The 25,250-nt window shown below is 43.7% G+C and overlaps 1 pseudogene; it reads left to right on the top strand.

The window, feature by feature from the left end:
• The first annotated feature begins 1,490 nt into the window (after nucleotides 1-1,490).
• On the top strand, nucleotides 1,491-7,813 carry LOC123396488 (annotated as a pseudogene).
• Nucleotides 7,814-25,250: the final 17,437 nt, after the last annotated feature.

The raw sequence follows: 25,250 nt of genomic DNA, 5'->3' as shown, positions 1-25,250 counted from the left end.
AGACTTCATGGCCTCCAACCATTTGTTGGAATCCGGGCTCACCATTGCTTCTTCATAATTCGCAGGTTCATTGTTGTCTAACAACATGATTACCATACCAATCAGGAGTAGTACGTGATCTTGTCGACCTGCGAGGTTCGATAGGAACTTGATCCGAAGTTTCATGATCATCATCATTAACTTCCTCCTCAACCGGCGTCGCTTCGACGGGGGTTTCCCCTTGCCCTGCGCCACCATCTATAGGGACTAGAGGTTTGACAACCTCATCAAGTTCTATCTTCCTCCCACTCAATTCTTTCGAGAGAAAATCCTTCTCAAGAAAAGCTCCGTTTTTAACAACAAACACTTTATACCCTCGAATTTGAGATAGAAGGTGTACCCAACTGTCTCCTTTGGGTAACCTATGGAGACAGACTTTTCCGCTTTGGGTTCCAGCTTTTCAGGCTGAAGTTTTTGACATAAGCATCACATCCCCAAACTTTAAGAAACGACAACTTCGGTATTTTGCCATACCACGGTTCGTATGGTGTCGTCTCAACGGATTTTGATGGTGCCCTATTTAAAGTGAATGCAACTGTCTCTAATGCATAACCCCAAAACGATAACGACAAATTGGTAAGAGACATCATAGATCGCACCATTTCTAACAAAGTACGATTACAACGTTTGGACACACCATTACGCTGTGGTGTTCCAGGTGGTATCAACTGTGAAACAATTCCACATTGTCTTAAGCGAGCACCAAACTCGAAACTCAGATATTCACCCCCATGATCAGAACGTAGGAACTTGATCTTCTTGTTACGATGATTTTCAACTTCACTCTGAAATTGCTTGAACTTCTCAAACGTTTCAGACTTGTGCTTCATCAAGTAAATATATCCATATCTACTCAAATCGTGAGTGAAGGTGAGAAAATACCGATATCCACTGTGCGCCTCCACACTCATCAGACCGCACACATTGGTATGTATGATCTCCAACAAATCACTTGCACGCTCCATTGTTCCGGAGAACGGAGTCTTAGTCATGTTGCCCATGAGGCATGGTTCGCACGTGTCAAGTAATTCAAAATCAAGTGACTCCAAAAGCTCGTCGGAATGGAGTTTCTTCATGCGCTTTACACCAATATGACCTAAGCGGCAGTGCCACAAAAACATGGCGCTATCATTGTTAACTCTACATCTTTTGGTCTCAATGTTATGTATATGTGTATCATCGGAGGAAATTGCAGGGCACTACCACACTTGGGCACCATGTAACGAATTGATACCAATAGTCATTTTTTTTGCGTGTCAGTACCATCTCATAGCCTAATTGTTGCAATACGATCTGACAGCCGTATAAACACGTATTGATCACGTATCCGCGTATTGACAATGTATCTGACAGACCTGGCCCGCATGTCAGGGTGTTTCCCTCGTTTTGGAGGAATAAATAAAAGAAATAAAATTAAGGCTCGAATAGAATTCGAACCTGCGACCTCAACAATGCAGGCAGCGGGTGACGCCAGCGAAGCGCTGCTTCTGTATGCACGTCACGTCTTTTATAGTATATTTCGAGAGCTTGGGCGGTTGGGCATTCGTGAGCTGGCCCAGGTGCGCCAATTTTCAATCGTGAGAACAAATTTTTGAGGAAAGTCCTTCAAATATGTAAAATGTTGTTAATTTTTTGAAGTTCTGGATTTAAAAAAAAGTTCTGTATTTTCAAGAAGTGTTCGGAATTTTCGAAAAATGTTCTGCATTTCTATAAATTGTTCTCCAAATTCGAAAAAACTATTGATTTTTAAGAAAATGTTCTAGATATACAAAACATATTCGGGATTTCCAAAAATTGTTCTTCGAATCTGTAAAATGATTTTTTTCTTTTTAGAAAATGTTTAAATTTCAAATAGTTGCCCGTTTTTAAAAACATTTATAACTCTACAATTGTTCGTGCTTTAAAAATTTGTTCTCAAGATTCAAAAAAGTTTATGCTTTAATTTTTTTTCCATTTAAAAAAATGTTCTAAAGATTCAAAAAAGTTCGGGCTTTACAAAATTGTTTGAGCTTCTAAATTTGCTCAGGATTTTTCAAAATTGTGTTCGGTTTTAAATTTTTTCTCAAAATTCAGAAAATATTCGTGTTTTAAAAATTTGTTTTTGTTTTTGTTTTGGATTTTCAGTAAATGTTATTGATTTTCATAAAATGTCCTTCAAATTCGCAAAATATTTCTTCTTTTTAGAAAAATGTTCTAGATTTTCATAAAATGTTTGGGATTTTCAAAAACTGTTCCTCATATTCGAAAACTTATTTTACTTTTACAAAAATATCTGGATTTTCAATACATGGTTTGGATTTTTAAAAATGTTTTTCGAAAAATGTTTTTGTTTTTTGAAATATGTACTCAACATTCAAAAAATGTTCGAGTTTTCAAAAATTGTTCACGTTTATGAATTTGCACGGTATTTTAGAAAACATTTATCATTTTCAAAATTTGTTCTCAGGATTGAAAAAATATTATAAAGGACGCGACGTTTTATGAATGCGCAGCCGGCCCAGCTCTCTAAATATCCCTACTATTAAAAGAAGGAGAGGGCAGATCTAACTTAAGATCTGAACCGTCTAATCATACAATCAGTGGTCTAAATTCGTCGTTAACGAAATCCTTCGTTAACACATCCTTCGTTAACACCGCGAAGCGGGGAAGCCCACGAGTGGCTACACCTCGCACGTTCTCTTCGCCGAGTAAACCGCTCAGCCCCGCCTCCTCTTCCGTCCCCTCCCCTCTCCGCACCCGCCCGCTCGCCCCGCCCGTTGCCTGCTCGCCCCGCCCGCCGCCTCTCCCCCTGCTCAGCCCCGCCTGCTCGCCCCGCCCGCCGCCTCTCCCTCACTCAGCCCCGCCCCTCCGCCTGCTCGCCCCGCCCGTCGCCTGCTCGCCCCGCCCGTCGTCTGCTCGCCCCGCCCGCCGCCTCTCCCCTGCTCAGCCCCGACCTCCGCCTGCTCGCCCTGCCCGCCGCCTCTCCCCCCTCAGCCCGCCCCTCCGCCTGCTCACCCCGCCCGCCGCCTCTCCCCCACTCAGCCCCGACGTAAGCGCGGCGCCGCGGCCGGAAAACCCGAACAAGCCGGTGCTCACTCGGCCGCACGAAAGCGCGGCGGCGCGGCCGGAGGAGCAGAAAAACCCGGTGCTCCCTAGGCCGCACGAAAGCGCGGCGGCGCGCGCGAAGGAGCCGAACAAACCGGTGTTCCCTCGGCCGCATGTAAGCGCGGTGGCGCGGGCGGAGGAACCGAAAAGGCCGGTGCCCCGGCCGTCCGGCAACGCGATGGCACGGGTGGAGGAGCCGAAAAGGCCGGTGCCCCGGCCGTCCGGCAACGCGGCCGTGCGCCCGGACGACCCGAACAAGCGGGTGCTCCGTCCGTACGGCAGCGCGGCAGCGCTGTTCGTGCAGATGGGCGCGTACCGGGGCGGGCCGCGGACGTTCGCCGTCGTGGGGCTGGCGTCCAAGCGCACCACGTGTTCGGCACCCCCTACTTCAAGTGCGAGTGGCAGCCCAACCCGAGCGCCGCCGACCCGGCGCCGCGCACCGTCCGGACCAAGGCCTATAAGATCCTCCCGGACTGGGGGTACGGCCGCGTCTACACCACCGTCGTCGTCAACTGCACCTTCCCCGCCAACCCCAACGCGGCCAACGCCGGCGGCAAGCTGCTCGTCCACGCCTACTACTCCACCGCCTCCCGCCGGTACGAGCGCTTTGTCGCGCTCGAGGAGGCGCCGGGCTCCTACGACGAGTCCATCTTCAGCCCGCCGTTCCAGCACGACTACTCTACTGCGGCTCCTCGCTCTACGGCAACCTCAGCGCCAGCCGCATGCGCGAGTGGATGGCGTACCACGCGCACTTCTTCGGGCCCAGGTCGCACTTCGTCTTCCACGACGCCGGCGGCGTCAGCCCGGAGGTGAGGGCGGTGCTGGAGCCGTGGATCAGGGCGGGGCGGGTCACGGTGCAGGACATCCGGGCGCAGGCCGAGTTCGACAGCTACTACTACAACCAGTTCTTGGTGGTGAACGACTGCCTGCACCGGTACCGGCACGCCGCCAATTGGACCTTCTTTTTCGACGTCGACGAGTACCTCTACCTGCCCGACGGCCAGGCTCTGGACCAGGTGCTCGCCAAACTCTCGGGCTACACGCAGTTCACCATCGAGCAGAATCCCATGTCCACCAAGCTCTGCGTCAAGAATCCGAGGAATGATTACTCAATGTTCGTGATTTGATTTCCATTCCCGATTTAATTTTATATTTATGGTTGCGAGATCTCTGTCAGGCCACCTCCCAAATTTAGCTTCAGATGTAGTATCAGGTTTAGGGTGGTAGGAAATGCAGTTTGTCCTGCCGGTTTGGTAGCATTCCCAGATATATATTTTAGCCGTTGGACCTTGGTTGTGTTGTTTAATCCAACAAACAAACATTCTCAAAGCGGTTACTTGTTTATGCAGTCTGTTGATCAATTGGGCAGTGAGCTGCTTGATTTCACCTTGCTCGCTTTTTAACTAAAAATCGGTTAGATTTCCTTTGGTCAAATTGAGTCCTCTAGGGCAACATGGCGGTTGACACCTTCTCCTTTTCTTCTCCAGCTTCCGTCACTGAACAAATTTCTTTGCATAGATAAAGCATCATTAGGTTTCACAACCAAAGGTCATTACTTTAGCAAATTTGGTTCTCCAACATCTTTCACCATTGAACCAACAATGTTTGTAAAGCACCAGTTGGTTTCACAAACAAAGGTCATTACTGTAAGAAATTCTGTTCTGCACCTTTCACCATTGAACCAACAATATTTGTAAAGCACCAGTTGGTTTCACAAACAAAGGTCATTACTTTAAAGACACTCTCCATTGAGCCAAAGATCTTAGGAAAGCATCATCAATTATTTATTTATTTATTTGAAATTAGGAAAGCATCATTTGGTTCTACAAACAAACATCAGTGCTTTTATACATTTTGTTCTCCAGCATGATTTGCTTCCACAATTAATGGTCATTGCTTTCTACCCGCCCGAAAACAAAGATGAATTGAGCCTAATCCTCAATATATACCAAGTTCCACAAATAAATTTGAAGATAGTTTTTGTCCTTGTTGTCGATTTTACATTTCAAACTAATCGGCATTTCATCTTCCATTCTAAATAAGGGTATAGCAACAGTGTAATCTGAACTAACGGGCACATGCCATCGATGATGCAGGGAATGGGGATTTGAGAAGTTTATCTTCCGCAACTCGATAACCAGGGTCCGGCGCGACCGCAAGTACGCGATCCAGGCGCGGAACGCGTACGCGACCGGGGTGCACATGTTGCAGAACGTGTACGGGAGGTCGACGCACAAGACGGAGACCCTGATCAGGTACTACCACTAAACCCTAAACCCTAAACCCTAGCATACATTCATGACACCATGCCCAAATCAAATCAGTGCGTTTGAGAACGTTGTTACATGTTTTGCAGAGAAACCGACGCAAAATGTGACCACACTTGTTCTGAGCACTACATTTGACTCCTTGGGTGAGGTTTACAACTTATACATTCTCTATTCATGGGAGAAGGGATTTGGCATATGGTACGAGAAGAGATTTGGATTAGTATGGTGTAGGTTAGTTTTGAATAGTATCTAGAGAAATTATAGCCAGTACGAGAAAAAGAGAATGTGAGCTGCTTATGTTGATAAGAGGAATGGTCTAGATAGTGGTGGTGAATGATTGAGTTGTTAAATAGAGAAAATTCAGTGCAAGAAATTGCTGACTTGGTAAGAATTCTGTGATTGTGTATTGACCATATTCCCCTTCTCGTGTTACAATATTGTATTTTTATCTAACATTTTATCTTGAATACACAATATGCATGCGTGCGCACATGCTGGTCATGCCGCTTGGTCGTGCAGGTGCTGGTCAAGAAGAAGTTCCGTGTGTTCCACATGGCCAGGGAGTTCGCCTCTCGTCCAGTGGACATTGACGCCTGCACGTGTTGCGCTGAGGTGCCGCGTGTGGGTGCCTTGCAGAAGGTGCTCCTACCACTCCAGGTGGGCTACGACGGCGTGACCAAGGATCGGGACAGCGAGCTGCTCAAGCTGCTAAATGGCTTCAGGGGCAGCATAGGGTGCATGTGCATCTAGACGGTGGACTTCATGGTGCTCAAGAGGCCATTTTTACAGGTGATGCTGATTTTTTTAGTGTTAACTTTCACGTTTGTTTAGATTGTTTTGGGAGCTACATTAGATGTGCAGATAAAACATATTCCAGGATGACTAGATTATTTTTTAGACAGTAATTGAATACTCGTATACAAAATGATCAACACAAAAGAGGACTGAACATTGTCCAATTGTTGTCATGTTTATTTATCTTCACAATTTGAAAGTTAATTCGTGTTATTTTCAATTTTGAAGTGATCCTCACATTACAGAATTTCTTGAAGAGTTGGGAAACATGTCTTTTTTGGGGGTCATCATGATTTCGATAAAGTCTTTATGCCTCTTTCTCCGAGTAGTATGCTCCAATTTTGGGGGCATTAAGTATATTGTGGCTTGAATCATATTTAGTTCCCAAAACTCTACAGGTTTGGAAATGGTTCATGCATACTGTTTTGGCCATGAGATACATTTTATTCTTCTAAGACTGCTATTAGGTTGTTTTGTGGGCAAATGACTGCCATGTTTGTTTTTGAAGTATTTGGTTGTGGAGTTTTCTGATCGATCTTGCTTTTTCACTCAAACCATGTTGTTTCTCCAGTACGTAGAAGCCCTTTTAAATCCTCTGAAACTAAATGATCCAGTTGAGAAAAAAACAATGACAGATAAATTTGCTTCAGTTTGCATACTCCAGGTATACCAAAACCAGGATGACTATAATATTCGAGTCACTCGGTTCATGTTTTCAGTTGACATAATCATTATACAACGGTAGATCTTTGGACCATTCAGTTGAGAGCTGATATTAGTCACACTGAGACTATATCGTTTGTGGACAGGGTTATTTAGATAACATGAACAGAGCATTGACATCTGCGGATAATGTTGAAGAGTAACTTAAGTTCAGCTTCTGGTAAGTGCTTCTTTGTAAATCTTTGTTTCTTTCTTTGTTGCGTGTGCTGTGTGTGTGTGACAACTAACATGTTTGTTGTTTACAATTTGCATAGGTCAATGAGGATTTGCCTCTTAAATGTTCCATCCGCCTGTCAGTCTTTCTTGGAAGCATGGTTTCTGAAAGTGTTTCCGCTTCCTGTATTATGAAGCGCATCTGCGTTCATTTGGCCGAGACAGAGTCACAGAGCATAACTCGGAGCTGGTGCGCCGTTGGACATATTCTGCTGATGGCACATCACCTGGGCAAAAGCAACTTTCCTACTTGTCTTAACCGATGCTAATCTATTGGGAAGATCCTTCCTCCCCTGCTTTCCTTGTAGCCTCAGCCTACTGATTTCATTGCCTCCCCATCGATGGTCTTAACATGTGAGAGATGGAGAATCATCATGCAGCTGCATCCCCGTTAGGATCAAGGGAACATTCCCCATTTAAAGACCAAACGGGCATAATATATTTAGAGTTTTTTTGTCTGAAACTCTGCCATAATTTATTGCTGGAAGTTCATCGGTGATCAACCAAGGGTCATGCTCCCGAATGACTGCTTCTTCCTGCGGTTCGCGGGCTGAAGTAGGGGAGGTCGGCATGGCTAAACCCTTTTTGCATGGTGTGTAAGGATGATGATTGTCCCAACATTCTTTTTCTGCAAAAGAGTGTAAATCATGTCTGCTACTTTACTATAATAATTGTTTCCAACATTCGAATAGGTGAGCACATGCATTTATATATCTGGATCTTATATATTGAGAAGCTTTTTAAGTTCAGTTACCAAGCACCTTTCTCATTTAGCTGCCCAGTTTGTATCTATAGTTCTATTATACTCAAGACACTGTGGGCGCATGCATTTCTAGCTCTATCGGATCAAAACAATGTTGAGTCATCGTAAATTATGCTTCAGCTTACTGCAAGGTTCAGGTTATGTGTATTTAAAGTTGAGGACACAAAAGGTTTTTCTCTTTATTTTATACTGGTGTAATTTAAATTTGGGTCAGTTCATTTTGAAGTTCACCAGAGGGAGGCCGGAGGGAAGGAAGGGGCTTGCCGGAAGGCTACCACAATATACATCGTTCATATGGGAAGGGGGCACGACGGTGGTGCAGCTTTGTGGGAGAATTTCCGTCAGAACGAGGGGGGGGGGTGCAACACCGTGATGGGCCACGGTTGAGGAGAGGATGGTGCAGTGAGGTTGTCAGGGAGCACCGCCGGCGGCGGCGACAGAAGCCGTCGGCTAGACCGGCAGGCGCACAGCGGATCGAAAGAAGAAGAGAAGGGACTGGAGGTTCAAGAAGGTGATTTGGCTGTCCATTTTCCATCGAACGTCCTAAACCAAATCAACTAACCATACAAAAAAATCCAAGCCACTGTCACCTAACCACGTACATTTTTATCGATTCAATATTTAACGTGCGTTGCACGTGCATACACAAGCACCAACGCTTCGCTGGCGTGGTGGCTAGCACATGCAGCCTGTGTTGTTGAGGTCGCAGGTTCGAGACCTATTCGAGGGAAATAGCCTGACATGCGGGCCATTCTTTTATTTATTCCTCCAAAACGAGGGAAACAGCCTGACATGCGGTCCAGGTCTGTTAGATACATTGTCAATACGCGGATACGTGATCAATACGTGTTTATACGGCTGTCAGATCGTATTGCAACAATTAGGCTATGAGATGGTACTGACACGCAAAAAAAATGACTATTATTGGTACCAATTTGTTACATGGTACCCAAGTTTAGTAGTGCCCTGCAATTATCTCGTATCATCGCTATCAAGATTCAATATGAACAATCCTCTCACATTGGGTGCATGACCATAAAAGATATTACTCATAGAAATAGAACAACCATTATTCTGTGTGACTTAAATGAGTAACCGTCTCGCAATAAACAAGATCCAGATATAATGGTCATACTTAACGCAGGAACTAAATAACAATCTATCTATACATATACTAATTCTAGACTCTGAAGAAATTCCCACGTTAATTAGATTTTACGAGCCGTTTATCTGATGTGGGACCGAGTTATTACGGTGATTATCAACCCGTTAGAAACTCCCACCATAATCAAAGAAGAAAAACACAACCATCTAATTTGTGGGACCTAGAATAATCGTCCGGATGTAATCTCCATGTATAGAGTCCAGGGAAAAAACAACAACCAGATATTTTGTGCAAAACATATTAGCAATTCTCCGTGTATAGAGAAAAAACAACAACTAGATATTTTGTGCAAAACGTATTAGCAATCTAAATCAACAGCCAAAAAGGCAATTATTATGGTGCAGATTGATTCATAAATTTCTCCATACTGACGTATCTCTTGCAATCTCTCAGGTATATCTTTTCTTTCTGGCTCAATATCTCACGTTTCTCCCTTTTCTTCTCACGCACCTCTCTCTCTCTCTCACATGAGTTCCGTTTGACTTCACAGATCTGTCTCTTTTCTCTCTCTTTATCTACTATGTATAAACTAATCACAGGTAAATAACATATCAATCTCTCTCATGCTTCTCTCTTCCTTGCTCATGCATCTTGCTCTCTCTCATGTGTCCCGTCCAATCTCTCAGATATGTCTCTTTTCTATCTATCTATTTACCGGAGTACTAATTAATCAGAGTGAAAACCATATCGTCAAGATTAACGAGAAATGACCAGGTTCGCTTTGCTTCAGCCATGGATAAAAAAAGCATATCTTCAAGATTAATTAGAGAGGACAAGGTTCGATTTTCTTCAGCCATGGATCCCTTATGATCCTGGTGTTCATTCAATCAAAATCCTTTGCCCATCCGGATCCGGATTAGTTTTCTTGGATTATTTGTTCTTGACTTTGTTTCTTCCCTGTTTAAACTTGAATCCAACACATATCTTTTCCTTTCGATTCTGATTCAACTTTTTTAATGCTCTTCATGAATCCGATCTCGAACTTCTCCCCAAGCACTTTTACTTGGTTAGATTTCTACCGCTTATTTATTTTCTTCTTACACGACTGCCCCCTCTAGATCAGAGATGAGGCACCTCAACCCAGCCATTGCCTCCACCTCACAATACAGTCTGCAGGAGATGTTGAGCGTTTACCTCAGCAATGCCTTAGATGGAAGAGCCAGCGCCATGTACATGTCGTGGACAACCTATCTGTGATTCCAGGGTCTTTTTTCACGATGACCTCTCCATGGGGCATCATGCAGTTTGTGCACTGCAGCGTCAATGATCTTAGCACACCGTGGGAGAAGCGCATGAAGGTGGGCAATGGAGTTTTGAATTGCTGATATTTTCTGTCACCTTCTTACATAGCTGTGGTGTTTAATTGCATATGTGTCATACCAAGGAAGGTGCGAGGTGCTGTGAGTTAAAGATCAGTGTGGCCTGCAACGCTACAACCACAATAAGAGACTGCCACCATTCACATGATTTGAAGGTAGCAACAATTTGACTTTAGCGTTGACGATATAACAAGGACGAAATTGTTTACCATATTCATGCATGGGTTACTCCTTGCATCCCAATAGAATAAACATTTGCAAGATTCCTCTTTTCTCGGGCCAATACCACAATCCCTCCGTCTACATGTTGGACCTGTTCGCCATGTGTTTGAGGTAATATTCAGAGAAAATAGTATGCAGGATGTGTTGTACAAGCGCTGAGCAGAACTCGATGATTGAAGATCCGATCTTAGCTAATTATTTCTTATAAACTTTTTGTATTGTATTTCCCTTTTATTTTGTCTTGGTACACACGTAGATACGACTTAATAAGTTGATAGAAACTCCATATGCAATGGTAAAGAATCTCTGGTTGTTGATTCCCTATGTTAGGATCTCCTAATTTAGAAGTTAATGAAAAGAAGCTGACATAACAATAACTTATAGATTATTATTTGTTATGTTTGCAGGTTAAATCCATGAGACTATCCTAACTATCATGAAGAATCACTTCACAAAATACATCATATGCTCATTCCGATGAGCTATACATGTACTCTCCCTTTATCCCAAAATAAGTGTCTTAACCTTAGTACAACTTTGTACCAGAGTTAGTATAAAGATAAGACAGTTTTTTTGAAACGGAGGGAGTACATGTCAATGTCCATGTGCAGGAATGAGAAACTCGGCCAAAGGTGCAGTCTCTCATGCCATTTTCTCTCATGTTTAGACAAGCTATGGTCTCCGATGCTAATATAGAGGGTTCAAATTATTCTATGGTGTTGTAATAACTTGCTCTTTGTGGTTTATATGTTCTGACATACATCAAGTTGTCTATGGTCATTTTAATATAGCATTCCATTTCAGACATTTATTATGATACTCGAATTAGGTATTCTTGAGCGAGGAGCTCTTAACTATTTGTCCTTAGCTTCCAAGACTAATTTGGAGCAAATCCTCTCTCAAGTGATTTTATCGTAGGCACATTAGCTTATGGAATGTAGTAATCCATTTCCTAATTCGATTTGTGTTGTACTATTCTATTATAAAATAATTTCTTTTCAAAGAACAACCTTTCAAATTTGGTTCCAATGATAAAAGCTTTTATAAGTTATTTGAGCTTTTCAAAGTGATCGGATTGAATATAAACAAGTTGTTCAATATAACTTATGCTATAGTTTCCTTAGTACAATATGCATTAACTAATGCATATTTTTGTTTCTGTAGACCTGTGCTTGATGGTAAAGAAATTAGTGAAGAATGATTCTTATGATTGGAATCACCATGTAGATTTTCTAACCAAGGCGATTCTCCTGTTTTACACTGAAACTTTAGGTGTTATGTAACTTCAAAGAAAATAGCGAAGATGATGCCATTGTATTGCCTAGAAGAATTAAATAATATTTGACCGCTCTTGTTGTACCTGATACACAATTAAAAATTACATTAATTAATTCATATTTGTGTTGGACATTGAATATGTCAACTAAGAGGAGTATGACTAGCTTTATCATTCCGAATCTTATGAAGGATGTAACTATTTTATATATAATCAACAAAAATGTCGCCATGTTGTCTTTCAAAAAAAAAGCATACATGGCACCGAGTAAAGTGTAATGTAGCTCAGTCTTGGGAGTGGGATAAATATAAGAGGATATCTATGAATAACTAAACAAACTACATGCAGTTTCTATGACTTTCCAAGCTCACAATGTCTTCTAGATTTTCTGTCATATAAGATAACAAATAATATTTAAAATATAGCATAAGACAACAATTGAGGGGACTGCACCAAAACAAAGACGTGATTAAATCTTTTCAAGGTCAAGAAAGGTGACCGTGCATTCGGCTTAATTCATTTTATATGTCAGTTAAAAGTTTATAGTAACTTTAGCGTCCTTTCTTCTTGTAGATTCATGCTTAACAAACAATTTTACTAGGGTAATGTTACCCAGTAAACCTTCCCTAGGAAGGGTGGAAATTGCAAATGTTTTGATGACAACTTTGGTGGTTGCAACAATGGGAAAAGATAAAAATTTAAGTTTTCAACCACGCCACTTTTTTAGTGAAAAACAGAAATGTAATGCAGGGAAGTTGTCATGCTCGCGACAACTAAAATACCATCAGAATGTTTGCAATTGTCATCCTTTTCTTGGTAAAGTTCGCTGGCTATTGGTGTCCTCTACTAAGCCAAACATATTTTTGTAACAAACTTGACTTAGTTTACTATCTAATTTAAGCAAGCTAGGTACGACACATTAGAGTTTAGACTTTAAGTATCTTTGCAGTATGTATTATATCATGCAACTAATGGTCTAATTGTTTATTAATATTTTATCCTATACTACAGGAACATAACAATTTATCCTATTATGAGAACTGATAAAAATGCATTTTAGGTCATGTGCTTTCTTCTACGACTTACTTGGTGACTTGGTGTAGCTCTTTGTAACCATTTTCCTCGCACTTAGCACGTCAAAATTGCATTCAATTTCAATAAACCGAATTTGACATGTTTCCAATATGAATCCTTCAAAAAGTCCATTATGACGTTTTCTACCTCCTAACATTGTGTATCTGAGAAATGCTTTTAATACATTTATTTATATTTTTTTAGAAAAGACTAGCCTGTGTAGATGCACGGGTGTACGACTAGTTATTTAAATTCATAACTAATCCTGATGGTAACTAAAGTGAAACTGTGCCAACGGCGATTGCATCAACCTTGGAACCATTTCCCACGCGCATCGTCACTTCATCCTTCGCCACCCTTCGTTTATTCCGCAGTTCTTGCTTCGAGTTGCAAATATGAGCAACAAAACCGGTATTGTAGCGACCCGACTCAAGACGAGTCAAGCCTCTGTGTTTCTGTGCCATCCCTGGATCAGTATGCTGGCACACACAGTACATCAATGTATATATCAAAGTGCAATCACATGTAAAATAGCGTAAAAACTGATATATACCTTAAATATCTCAGCGGAAGCGGTCAAGGGAGTGGAGTCCCAATAAACACCAACGACAAGTTGAGTGTAGACCGTAACCCTGAATCGTAATCTTACTCGTCGAAGAAAAATATCTACAACATAAGACGTTGCAGCCGTGTAGGTCAGCATATTGAATATGCCGGCAAGTCACACAAGAGAGGGGTGAAAAGTAATCATCTATACTATATGCATATATGGCAGGTGGGGCTATAAGTTTTTAGCGAAAAGAAAATTTTCTCCTACATCAAGAGAGGGGCTAAAAGCAAAATGTTACTACATTGTTGGTTGTTAATGAGATGGTTCCGCCAACCAGTTCTCGTACCCGAGTTGTCAATAGTTACCCTCATCAAATATATTTAATGGTGTTGAGAAATCCAGATAACTTCAGTTCCTTTGGCTCAAGTTGTCCATGACCGTGGACACGGCTAATCGATTAGGTTTGAGTACTCTGCAGAGTTTTTGCACACGTTCCCCACAAGATTTGATCGCCTCCGTGTATGTCCTCGCACTTCAGGGTGTTTGAAGACCGGATGATCAAAACATGGTCTTTCAACGGGTCCCTCTGAATCCCTGTCGGTGCCCATCCATTCCTACCGTTCTTCTACATCTGCTAGCACCGCCTTTCCAGAGTCGCCGCGTTGTCCAACCAAGCGAGAGCCCATAATGACTTGTGGCTGTGCAGGTAAGCCTTGGGTCTTGAAAATATCCGTCCGTCTCTTTGAGCCTAGGTGAAGCTTTCCGTAGGATGACATGGCCTCTCCAGCATCCCGGGCATCCACTGGGTTCTCCAGGGAGCCGATCAACCGTCCTTCACCCAGAGTTGCATTGCGTCCGAGGTCTTTAAAATCTTGTCTTAACCGGTCTTGATTATTATATCAACCTCGCATCACTCGTGATATACACTCAACCGATAACCCGTCTACTCAAGCATAGCATTAAGGAATTGTCGTCCCGGGGCCAAGTATCGGGGTTGTTGTGTTCCTACCACATGATGCTACAACTTATACTAAAGTTTCCAAGTACCTAGGCAGCATGCAATTGGGCAAAGAAAGGTGATCTACCATGCATCGAAAACATAGGTAAGATAACATGATCAAAATGACTTGCCTTGATGATAGTTGTCTTGCTCGAGCGCTTCTAAGTAACACGCTTCGCACTCCGGATGATCTACCGATACAAACACAAATCACACCATAAGCACTTCAATCAAGCCACAAGTAAAAATAACATCACAAGTAAGGATTTGCAAATGCCTAAGTAAAGAGGTTCAACACGCGCCGGTATGGCAGAAACTTGTTTCTGTTTAAAACACCAGTAAAAATACTTTAAATTTTTTTAAACTTCTACCACAGTAATATTTTATCACTAGGAAGCAGTAGCAAAAAGAATCAACTCAAAATCATTTTTTAAACTCCTGGAATAGGCAAAACAAGGTTTAAACTAAATCTGATCTAACTTATATTTGAAAATTTCAAACATAGACAAATTATATGTTTTTAACAACTACAGGAAATTTGTGAGCTACTGGAAAAAGAATCACTATCATTGGACTTCGGGATCAAAAGTTGTGGCCAAAACAAGATTGAAACTTTCTGTTTTTGCAATTTAAACAGAAAAACTGAAGTTGACTTGTACTAAAAGGAGGGTACACGTGGCATGTTGCTATAGGCTGCGGGAGGTGTTTGCTGCAAACTTATGAGAAAACGGCCGGAGGCTAATAAAAACTTGCTGGTTAAAACGTAAGTGAATTAAACCGCTGGTTTTCTACTCTAAACCGAAAAGGTATCCTAAGATCTAATCTACACCCTCTAATAGAGATCTAATGGCTACAAAATAATAATAGAGAAATAACAGAGAGAGGAGAGAGTTCTTACCGTGGTGGAGCTGCTCCCGTGGGTGATGGCCGATGGGCTGGTCGTGGTGGAGCTCCGGTGGGTGGGGAGAGGCCGGCGAGGGGGTGGGGAAGGGGGGAGGGGGCGAAGGTGGGGGCTCCAGGGAGGGGGGAGGCCGAAGGGGAGGGAGTGCAGCGGGGTGGGGCGAGGTGAAAACTGCTGGTGTGCTGCTGGTGGTCGTGGTGATGGAGATGGGGAGGTGCAGCAGGGGGTGGAGGGGTGGCGGGGTGGGGTGGCAGGGGGGCCGAAGGGTGGGGTGGCACGGTGGAGGAAGGCGAGGTGGAGGAGGGTGCAGGGGGGGGGGGGCGAGGTGGAGCTCCTGTGAGTTTTTTGGCAATTTTTCCGGTGACGAACTCCGGCGAGGGGTGCGCGAGCTAGAGGCGAGGAGAGGCGGCGGTTTCAACGGGAATGGAACGAGGAGGACGTGGGGCTTCTTATAGAGGCGACGGGAGGCGCTGGGAAGGAAAGGATTTTGCGAATCCCGGAGGTGGGGATTCTCCTCTCCATGGATGGCAAGCTACTGTAACGTGAGGGAGAGAGAGGTAGGAGATGATCCTCTATTGGGCCACATTTGGAAAGCTCTTAATGGGCCACCTCCTATTTCCTAATATAAGTGATTCTATTCCTATTTTCAAAACTAGGAAACTAAAACGTTAAAAAGGAAATCAAATCAATTCGGAATAAAGAGTTTTTATATACTAAAATTATCAGAAAAATAAAATATAAATGATGGGCATTTTTCCACGGCAAAAATAAAAACTTCAGAAAAAATTATTTTCACAAAATTGCCTAAAAGGTTTATTTTCTTTTGCAAATAATTTTCAAATGACCCTCTAAGTTTGAGGGTTCAAGTAACTTTCAAAATGCCCGTGGGTTCGAGGGTCATGTTCCTCCGCTCTAGAATGTATTTCCCAGCATTTTGTTGCACGAAGAAAACGAATGGAAATGCAAGGAAATTCAAATGCAAACATCTCCGTTCAAATTCTTTATAGTTGAAGAAGTCATGTCATCTTCTCTCGTTGCTTTTAAAAGATTGAATTTGAATTCACCGGAGAAGGGGAAAGTCATTTTATTCCCTCTCATTCAAAAGTTTCGAAAAGTTTCAAATTTCACACAAGTTTCAGTCACTCAGCAACAAACAAACAATCAATCTAATAATTATATTAACATTGCAAAATTTATAATTTTGGGATGTTACAAACTACCACCCTTAAATTGAATCTCGTCCTCGAGATTCGAAGAGGCTAGAAAGAAAGGTTAGGGTTCGGGGGTCTTCTAACAAATCCAATCTCCGGCAAGGTGGGATGCTACCACACTTAAAATGAGAGATACTGGTCCCTCAAAATGCTTTAACGATCCTCTGGGGTTTTTGGCAACTGACATCGCACAGTCTTCATATTAAATCCTTTCGTGATGCTCTCCCGTTGATATAAGCTTCTTCCATCACTAGGTCTTCTTAACTAACAGTCTCGTGGTCAATTCTAAATAACATATCGATGGTTCTCATGGTGGTCTACCATTTGTGGTTATCCTGCACAGAGAGGGGTCTTGGTTTCATCCTCACCGTAAAATTTCCTACGCGTGACAACAAGTGCCATGTACATGGGCTTTTCTTATACCACTCTAAGGCTTAAACAAAAGCTTCAAAGAACGTCGTCTCTCACTATGGGTAAGTCTCTCAGATTTACCATTCCGAATAGCAAGATAAATGATAAGAGTAAGTCATCATGGTGATCAATCCATTCCGCACCCAAATCATTTCTCTGTATAAGGTTTAGCGAATCTCGCATTCTAACACTTGGGCATCCTCACAAGCGTTGCAGAATTTCTCTTGTCCACGAACGAAGTTCGGATAATCCATTGGTTCTGCAAGCTGAACAAAACATCTATCGTATCTTTACAACCCTCAGGTTTTCGTATGCTCCTAAGAAAACGTTTGCTGATCCATCATAGCTTCTTCCATAAATTATATGCATTTCATAATCAATCCTTTATTACATCCTTAATTTATCCTCAAAAACTCCAATTCAGAAGTACTTTATTACAATTGCTGCCATCCATATTGTTCGGTATGGTCGAGCATTTCTGCCAACTTTATTCATCTGCCTCTCTTGGAGGTACTTTAGTTCCACTCGAACTTTTCGAGGTGCTCCTTAAAATCATCCATCTTTTGCTTCATCATGGTGGTCGTGAGCTTCATCTCCATCATCTCCGCACGTACTTCACTCAGGTATTTCTGGGTATGACGGAGTCTTGCTTCAAGGATTTCTCCGATCTGACGTATGGCTTCCATGGCAGCTTCACGAACAGCATCAAAGAAGGTTGCTCGTGGTACACGTGAAATGAAAAAGTATTGCCCCATAGTCTTTGGACAAACTCCTTTCACATGGTGGAGGTGTACTTCCACGTACCAAAGTTACACTCCACTTTCCATGAATGGGTAGCCTTTGTAGACTGCATCTCCTTCAAGGTGAATGTGCTTCATCATGTCCTTCAGGATTTTCGGATAATCATGATCACTGGTCAGGGTCATGATCGTTTCGGGGCCCTTGAGGAATGACTCGTAGAGAGTTGTCATCTGCAGGTGTCAGTAAATAGGTACTCAGAGGAATGTATGTGTCTCCTTGGTAATCATGGTACACTCCTACTCAATGGATCCTGTGGGTTTACCGATTACTACCACACTTAAATGAATTATACTCATGCCTGCATAGACCATATTTTCTCATATCCTCATAATTGTTCAGAGAGCTTTGCTCAAAGAGAAACAACGCATACATTTTCAACATGGGCAATCATGAGACAATAAATTCCATTTATTCATGATGTTATTACAATCTCAGGGACTTCTGTTACAAAAATTTCACTCCATGATCTCATGAACAAACAAGAGTGCTTCAGATTACACTTATTGCCGCGGACAAAACTTAACTACTCCATTCTAGCTTTCTTCCTTTGTGGACAATCGCTGGCAAAATGTCCTGCTTCCTTGCAACAAAAGCAAATGATTTCTGACAAGTCTCAAGGCTTCTTAGCTTCTGCTTTTGCTCCTTGGGTTCCCGGCTTCCTTCCTGAGCACATGTATTTGTGGTGGCGAAACTTCATACACTTGTAACATCTGACATGACTCAGGTCTATGTCTGCAGAGATTTGGTTCTTCCAAGGGTACTTTTTCTTCTTTCTGGACTCCTTCATTTTGGCCATTTCTTCTATTTCAAGTGGATCAAACTCCACTTCTTCCGTCGGGAAGTTTCCCAGATACTCTTGGCTTGTCTTCGTGCAGTCCTGTGAATAATGTCCTTCTTCTCCACATGAGTAGCATGCATTGGAGAAAAATCTGGTCAGACCTTGTCCATCAGGGTCTTCAATATATTCGTTCATCATCGGCTCTTCTAGAATCTTCTTCTTGAGTGTTTCCTTCACTGCATCTTTCTGCTGCTTGACAACTTGTTGTACCTTGGGGTAAATGTGACACTGAGCTGGGTAGTGGGTGGTTCCTTCACAAACGAAACAAGTCACCTGACTACTTGGGCACTCCTCAGCTGGGTGATTTTCTTCACAATGAGTGCATCCATCCGTGTATTCTTCCTAGGTGTGTCCTATTTCTCCACAGATCTTGCATGCACAAGGCTTCTCCTTCGGATTGTCATAGCACTTATGAATGAGACGGTATCTTAACAGAGTCTTCTTGAATTCTTCCCAACTTTCTGCTCCACTAAATCCTTGTATGGCGTGGTGCATTTTCCACCAGATTGCAGCACTTTGTGTAAAGTACTGGAGAGCGTGTTCCACTTCATACTTCCTTGAGATCAAGTTACTCCCGAAGTGGTTCTCCATGTTCTGAATCCATATCTCAGCTTCCAACTTGGTCATTGGTCGAGAGACTACAAGTCCAGCTTCATACTCCATCTGGTAGGGTTGAGGTTTTGGGGATGAGACGGGTAAGAGAGGGAGGGAGATACACACAATACAAACAATATTTTTGAGAATAGATTTTTGTTGTGGCCGTCGGAAAACACACACCAAAGACGGTTCACAAATCATCATATCTAACGTGGGTATATAAAAGGGGTTTGGACTTCTAATGGTCATATAAATATTCGAACGCTTCAGGGTCTTCGAGTTCTTCGGGTCTTGAGATTCTTCAATTTGTGTAGCTTCAATTCTTCAAACGCGTGGTGAAATTTCCAGTTTCTAGGGTCACGTCCTACAGTCAACATGTGCTCTGAATACCATTTCTGTAGCGACCTGACTCAAGACGAGTCAAGCCTCTGTGTTTCTGTGCCATCCCTGGATCAGTATGCTGGCACACACAGTACATCAGTGTATATATCAAAGTGCAATCACATGTAAAATAGCGTAAAAAATGATATATACCTTAAATATCTCAGCGGAAGCGGTCAAGGGAGTGGAGTCCCAATAAACACCAACGGCAAGTTGAGTGTAGACCGTAATCCTGAATCGTACTCTTACTCGTCGAAGAAAAATATCTGCAACATAAGACGTTGCAGCCGTGTAGGTCAGCATATTGAATATGCCGGCAAGTCACACAAGAGAGGGGTGACAAGTAATCATCTATACTATATGCATATATGGCAGGTGGGGCTATAAGTTTTTAGCGAAAAGCAAATTTTCTCCTACATCAAGAGAGGGGCTAAAAGCAAAATGTTACTACATTGTTGGGTGTTAACGAGATGGTTCCGCCAACCAGTTCTCGTACCCGAGTTGTCAATAGTTACCCTCATCAAATATATTTAATGGTGTTGAGAAATCCAGATAACTTCAGTTCCTTTGGCTCAAGTTGTCCATGACCGTGGACACGGCTAATCGATTAGGTTTGAGTACTCTGCAGAGTTTTTGCACACGTTCCCCACAAGATTTGATCGCCTCCGTGTATGTCCTCGCACTTGAGGGTGTTTGAAGACCGGATGATCAAAACATGGTCTTTCAACGGGTCCCTCTGAATCCCTGTCGGTGCCCATCCATTCCTACCGTTCTTCTACATCTGCTAGCACCGCCTTTCCAGAGTCGCCGCGTTGTCCAACCAAGCCAGAGCCCATAATGACTTGTGGCTGTGCAGGTAAGCCTTGGGTCTTGAAAATATCCGTCCGTCTCTTTGAGCCTGGGTGAAGCTTTCCGCAGGATGACATGGCCTCTCCAGCATCCCGGGCATCCACTGGGTTCTCCAGGGAGCCGATCAACCGTCCTTCACCCAGAGTTGCATTGCGTCCGAGGTCTTTAAAATCTTGTCTTAACCGGTCTTGATTATTATATCAACCTCGCATCACTCGTGATATACACTCAACCGATAATCCGTCTACTCAAGCATAGCATTAAGGAATTGTCGTCCCGGGGCCAAGTATCGGGGTTGTTGTGTTCCTACCACATGATGCTACAACTTATACTAAAGTTTCCAAGTACCTAGGCAGCATGCAATTGGGCAAAGAAAGGTGATCTACCATGCATCGAAAACATAGGTAAGATAACATGATCAAAATGACTTGCCTTGATGATAGTTGTCTTGCTCGAGCGCTTCTAAGTAACACGCTTCGCACTCCAGATGATCTACCGATACAAACACAAAGCACACCATAAGCACTTCAATCAAGCCACAAGTAAAAATAACATCACAAGTAAGGATTTGCAAATGCCTAAGTAAAGAGGTTCAACACGCGCCGGTATGGCAGAAACTTGTTTCTGTTTAAAACACCAGTAAAAATACTTTAAATTTTTTTAAACTTCTACCACAGTAATATTTTATCACTAGGAAGCAGTAGCAAAAAGAATCAACTCAAAATCATTTTTTAAACTCCTGGAATAGGCAAAACAAGGTTTAAACTAAATCTGATCTAACTTATATTTGAAAATTTCAAACATAGACAAATTATATGTTTTTAACAACTACAGGAAATTTGTGAGCTACTGGAAAAAGAATCACTATCATTGGACTTCGGGATCAAAAGTTGTGGCCAAAACAAGATTGAAACTTTCTGTTTTTGCAATTTAAACAGAAAAACTGAAGTTGACTTGTACTAAAAGGAGGGTACACGTGGCATGTTGCTATAGGCTGCGGGAGGTGTTTGCTGCAAACTTATGAGAAAACGGCCGGAGGCTAATAAAAACTTGCTGGTTAAAACGTAAGTGAATTAAACCGCTGGTTTTCTACTCTAAACCGAAAAGGTATCCTAAGATCTAATCTACACCCTCTAATAGAGATCTAATGGCTACAAAATAATAATAGAGAAATAACAGAGAGAGGAGAGAGTTCTTACTATGGTGGAGCTGCTCCCGTGGGTGATGGCCGATGGGCTGGTCGTGGTGGAGCTCCGGTGGGTGGGGAGAGGCCGGCGAGGGGGTGGGGAAGGGGGGAGGGGGCGAAGGTGGGGGCTCCAGGGAGGGGGGAGGCCGAAGGGGAGGGAGTGCAGCGGGGTGGGGCGAGGTGAAAACTGCTGGTGTGCTGCTGCTGGTCGTGGTGATGGAGATGGGGAGGTGCAGCAGGGGGTGGAGGGGTGGCGGGGTGGGGTGGCAGGGGGGCCGAAGGGTGGGGTGGCACGGTGGAGGAAGGCGAGGTGGAGGAGGGTGCAGGGGGGGGCGAGGTGGAGCTCCTGTGAGTTTTCTGGCAATTTTTTCGGTGACGAACTCCGGCGAGGGGTGCGCGAGCTAGAGGCGAGGAGAGGCGGCGGTTTCAACGGGAATGGAACGAGGAGGACGTGGGGCTTCTTATAGAGGCGACGGGAGGCGCTGGGAAGGAAAGGATTTCGCGAATCCCGGAGGTGGGGATTCTCCTCTCCATGGATGGCAAGCTACTGTAACGTGAGGGAGAGAGAGGTAGGAGATGATCCTCTATTGGGCCACATTTGGAAAGCTCTTAATGGGCCACCTCCTATTTCCTAATATAAGTGATTCTATTCCTATTTTCAAAACTAGGAAACTAAAACGTTAAAAAGGAAATCAAATCAATTCAGAATAAAGAGTTTTTATATACTAAAATTATCAGAAAAATAAAATATAAATGATGGGCATTTTTCCATGGCAAAAATAAAAACTTCAGAAAAAATTATTTTCACAAAATTGCCTAAAAGGTTTATTTTCTTTTGCAAATAATTTTCAAATGACCCTCTAAGTTTGAGGGTTCAAGTAACTTTCAAAATGCCCGTGGGTTCGAGGGTCATGTTCCTCCGCTCTAGAATGTATTTCCCGGCATTTTGTTGCACGAAGAAAACGAATGGAAATGCAAGGAAATTCAAATGCAAACATCTCCGTTCAAATTCTTTAGAGTTGAAGAAGTCATGTCATCTTCTCTCGTTGCTTTTAAAAGATTGAATTTGAATTCACCGGAGAAGGGGAAAGTCATTTTATTCCCTCTTATTCAAAAGTTTCGAAAAGTTTCAAATTTCACACAAGTTTCAGTCACTCAGCAACAAACGAACAATCAATCTAATAATTATATTAACATTGCAAAATTTATAATTTTGGGATGTTACAGGTATCAAATACCCAGGCACTACTACGAGAGTTGGTTAAGTACACATCAATAACATGTATATCAAATATACCTGATTTTTCCTTGGCCGCCTTCTTATCAGCCAAATACTTGGGGCAGTTGCACTTCCAGTGACCCAGTCCCTTGCAATAATAACACTCTGTATCAGGCTTAGGTCCAGCCTTGGGTTTCTTCGTCGGATTGGCAACATGCTTGCCACTCTTCTTGGAGTTACCCTTCTTGCCTTTGCCGTTTCTCTTGAAACTAGTGGTCTTATTGACCATCAACACTTGATGCTCTTTCCGGAGTTCTGACTCTACGACTTTCAGAATTGCAAATAACTCGCCGGGTGACTTGTTCACCCCTTGAATGTTATAGTTCAACACAAAGCTCTTATAGCTAGGTGGCAGTGATGGTAGAATTCTGTCAGTGATAGCCTCTTGCGGGAGTTCAATCCCCAACTCAGCTAGACAGTTTGAGTACCCAGAAATATTGAGCACATGTTCACTGACAGACGAATTCTCCTCCATCTTGCAAGCATAGAATTTATCGGAGGTCTCATACCTCTCGATCCGGGTGTTCTTCTAAAAGATAAACTTCAACTCCCGGAACATCTCATATGCTCCATGACGCTCAAAGAGACGTTGAAGTCCCGGCTCCAAGCCTACAAGACTGCACATTGAACTACTGAGTAGTCTTCCTCACGTGTTAACCAGGCGTTCAAAACATTTTGTCTAGATGTAGCGGGTGGTTCATCCCCTAGCGCAACATTAAGGACATAATCCTTCTTCCCAGCTTGCAGGAGCAGCTTTAGATTACGAGCCCAGTCTATAAAGTTGCTTCCATCATCTTTCAACTTAGCTTTCTCTAGGAACGTATTAAAATTCAGGGTGACTATTGCGTGAGCCATTGATCTACAACACAAATATTGCAAAGTGGACTTAGGCTACGTTTAAGATAATTAGAGTTTAACTAATCAAATTACTCATAAACTCCCACTCAAAAAGTACATCTCTCTAGTCATTTGAGTGGTACATGATCCAAATTCACTAACTGAAGACCGATCATCACGTGAGTTGAGAATAGTTTCAGTGGTAAGCATCTCTATGCTAATCATATCAACTATACGATTCATGCTCGACCTTTCGGTCTCATGTGCTCCGAGGCCATGTCTGCACTCTGACAGCCCGATGCCGATGTTCCAGAAGATTCCTCTTCTATTCCGTTTTCGTCGTGTGTCTATTTTTCTTTTGTCGCATCATCATCGCATCATCTGCATTGCATCGGCATCTCCGTGCCGCCAGTTTTCGAAACTTGCATCCGTTGTTAGTTGCCGGTTCACGTCGTTGTCCGTTCTGAGCTCGACTGCACTCGCACGCACCCGCGGTACCGTCGTAACTCTGTTTTTAAAGCGTGTATAAAACTTTCTCCGATTGAGCTAGAATTTGTCGTGTGGTTTAATTTATATATAGGTAGGCCGCCTGTCAAATTTCGCCGTGATCGGAGTCCGTCTGGTACCCGAACGGTCGACCGTAGCGGCACCGTATTCGGTCTACCGTCAGACGTTTGTCGGTGTTTTAAAAATCGTTGCCGTGCCGCCCGTTCTCCCTCTCGTCCCCGGATATCCCCTCTACACGGCCGCGTACCCGTTCCCGCGTTCGGAATCGTCCGAATCCGACCGCACGGTTGGATCCGGAACGAAATTCCGGCTAACCTAGCCCCCCGTTTGTCTATATATACCCCTCCTCTTTTTAAGGCAGCCTACCACTATCTCCTCCTCGTTTTCCGTGCCACCCCAACAGCCAGCCGCCACCTCTCCCTCTGCCTCTCCTCTCTCCTCCCGCGCTAGGGCCCGCCAGGCCCATCTGGAGCCCGCCCCGGGACCGAAAACCCTAACCCTAGCCAAGTTCCTCCCATGGCTGCTCTGCCCCGCCTCCATCCGAGCCTCCCACCGGCCCCAAGCGCGCCCTGCCTCGCCGGAGCTCCGGGGGAGCCTCCCTGAGAGCACCTGAACCCCGGTGACCCCGCACTGGACCCTCTCCTTCCTCCTCTTCTCCCCGCCCTCTCTAATCCCTCCTCTCTCTCTTCTGCAGGAGGATCCATGTACGTCATGGCGCTACTCGCCACCGTCCCGGATCCGATGGGAACCGGTCGGAGTAGGGCCCCACCGCCCAGATCCGCTCGTCCCTGCCGTCGTGGGTCGCTGCCTCGTCGGCGTGGCACCCCTGCTCGCCGGAGCCGCCGCCATGGCTCCTGAGCCAAACGATGACCCATCCCGCTTGCCCTCCTGTCGCTCGCGTGAGCGAGGCGTGCATCGTAGCGCGGCCCAGGAGCCAGCCCAGGCCAGGCGGGCCTACC

This window comes from Hordeum vulgare, chromosome 1H (assembly GCF_904849725.1).
Source record: "Hordeum vulgare subsp. vulgare chromosome 1H, MorexV3_pseudomolecules_assembly, whole genome shotgun sequence".
NCBI lineage: Eukaryota > Viridiplantae > Streptophyta > Magnoliopsida > Poales > Poaceae > Hordeum > Hordeum vulgare.
The sequence above is the reverse complement of the archived record's forward strand: the minus strand, read 5'-3'. Positions and strand labels throughout refer to the sequence as shown.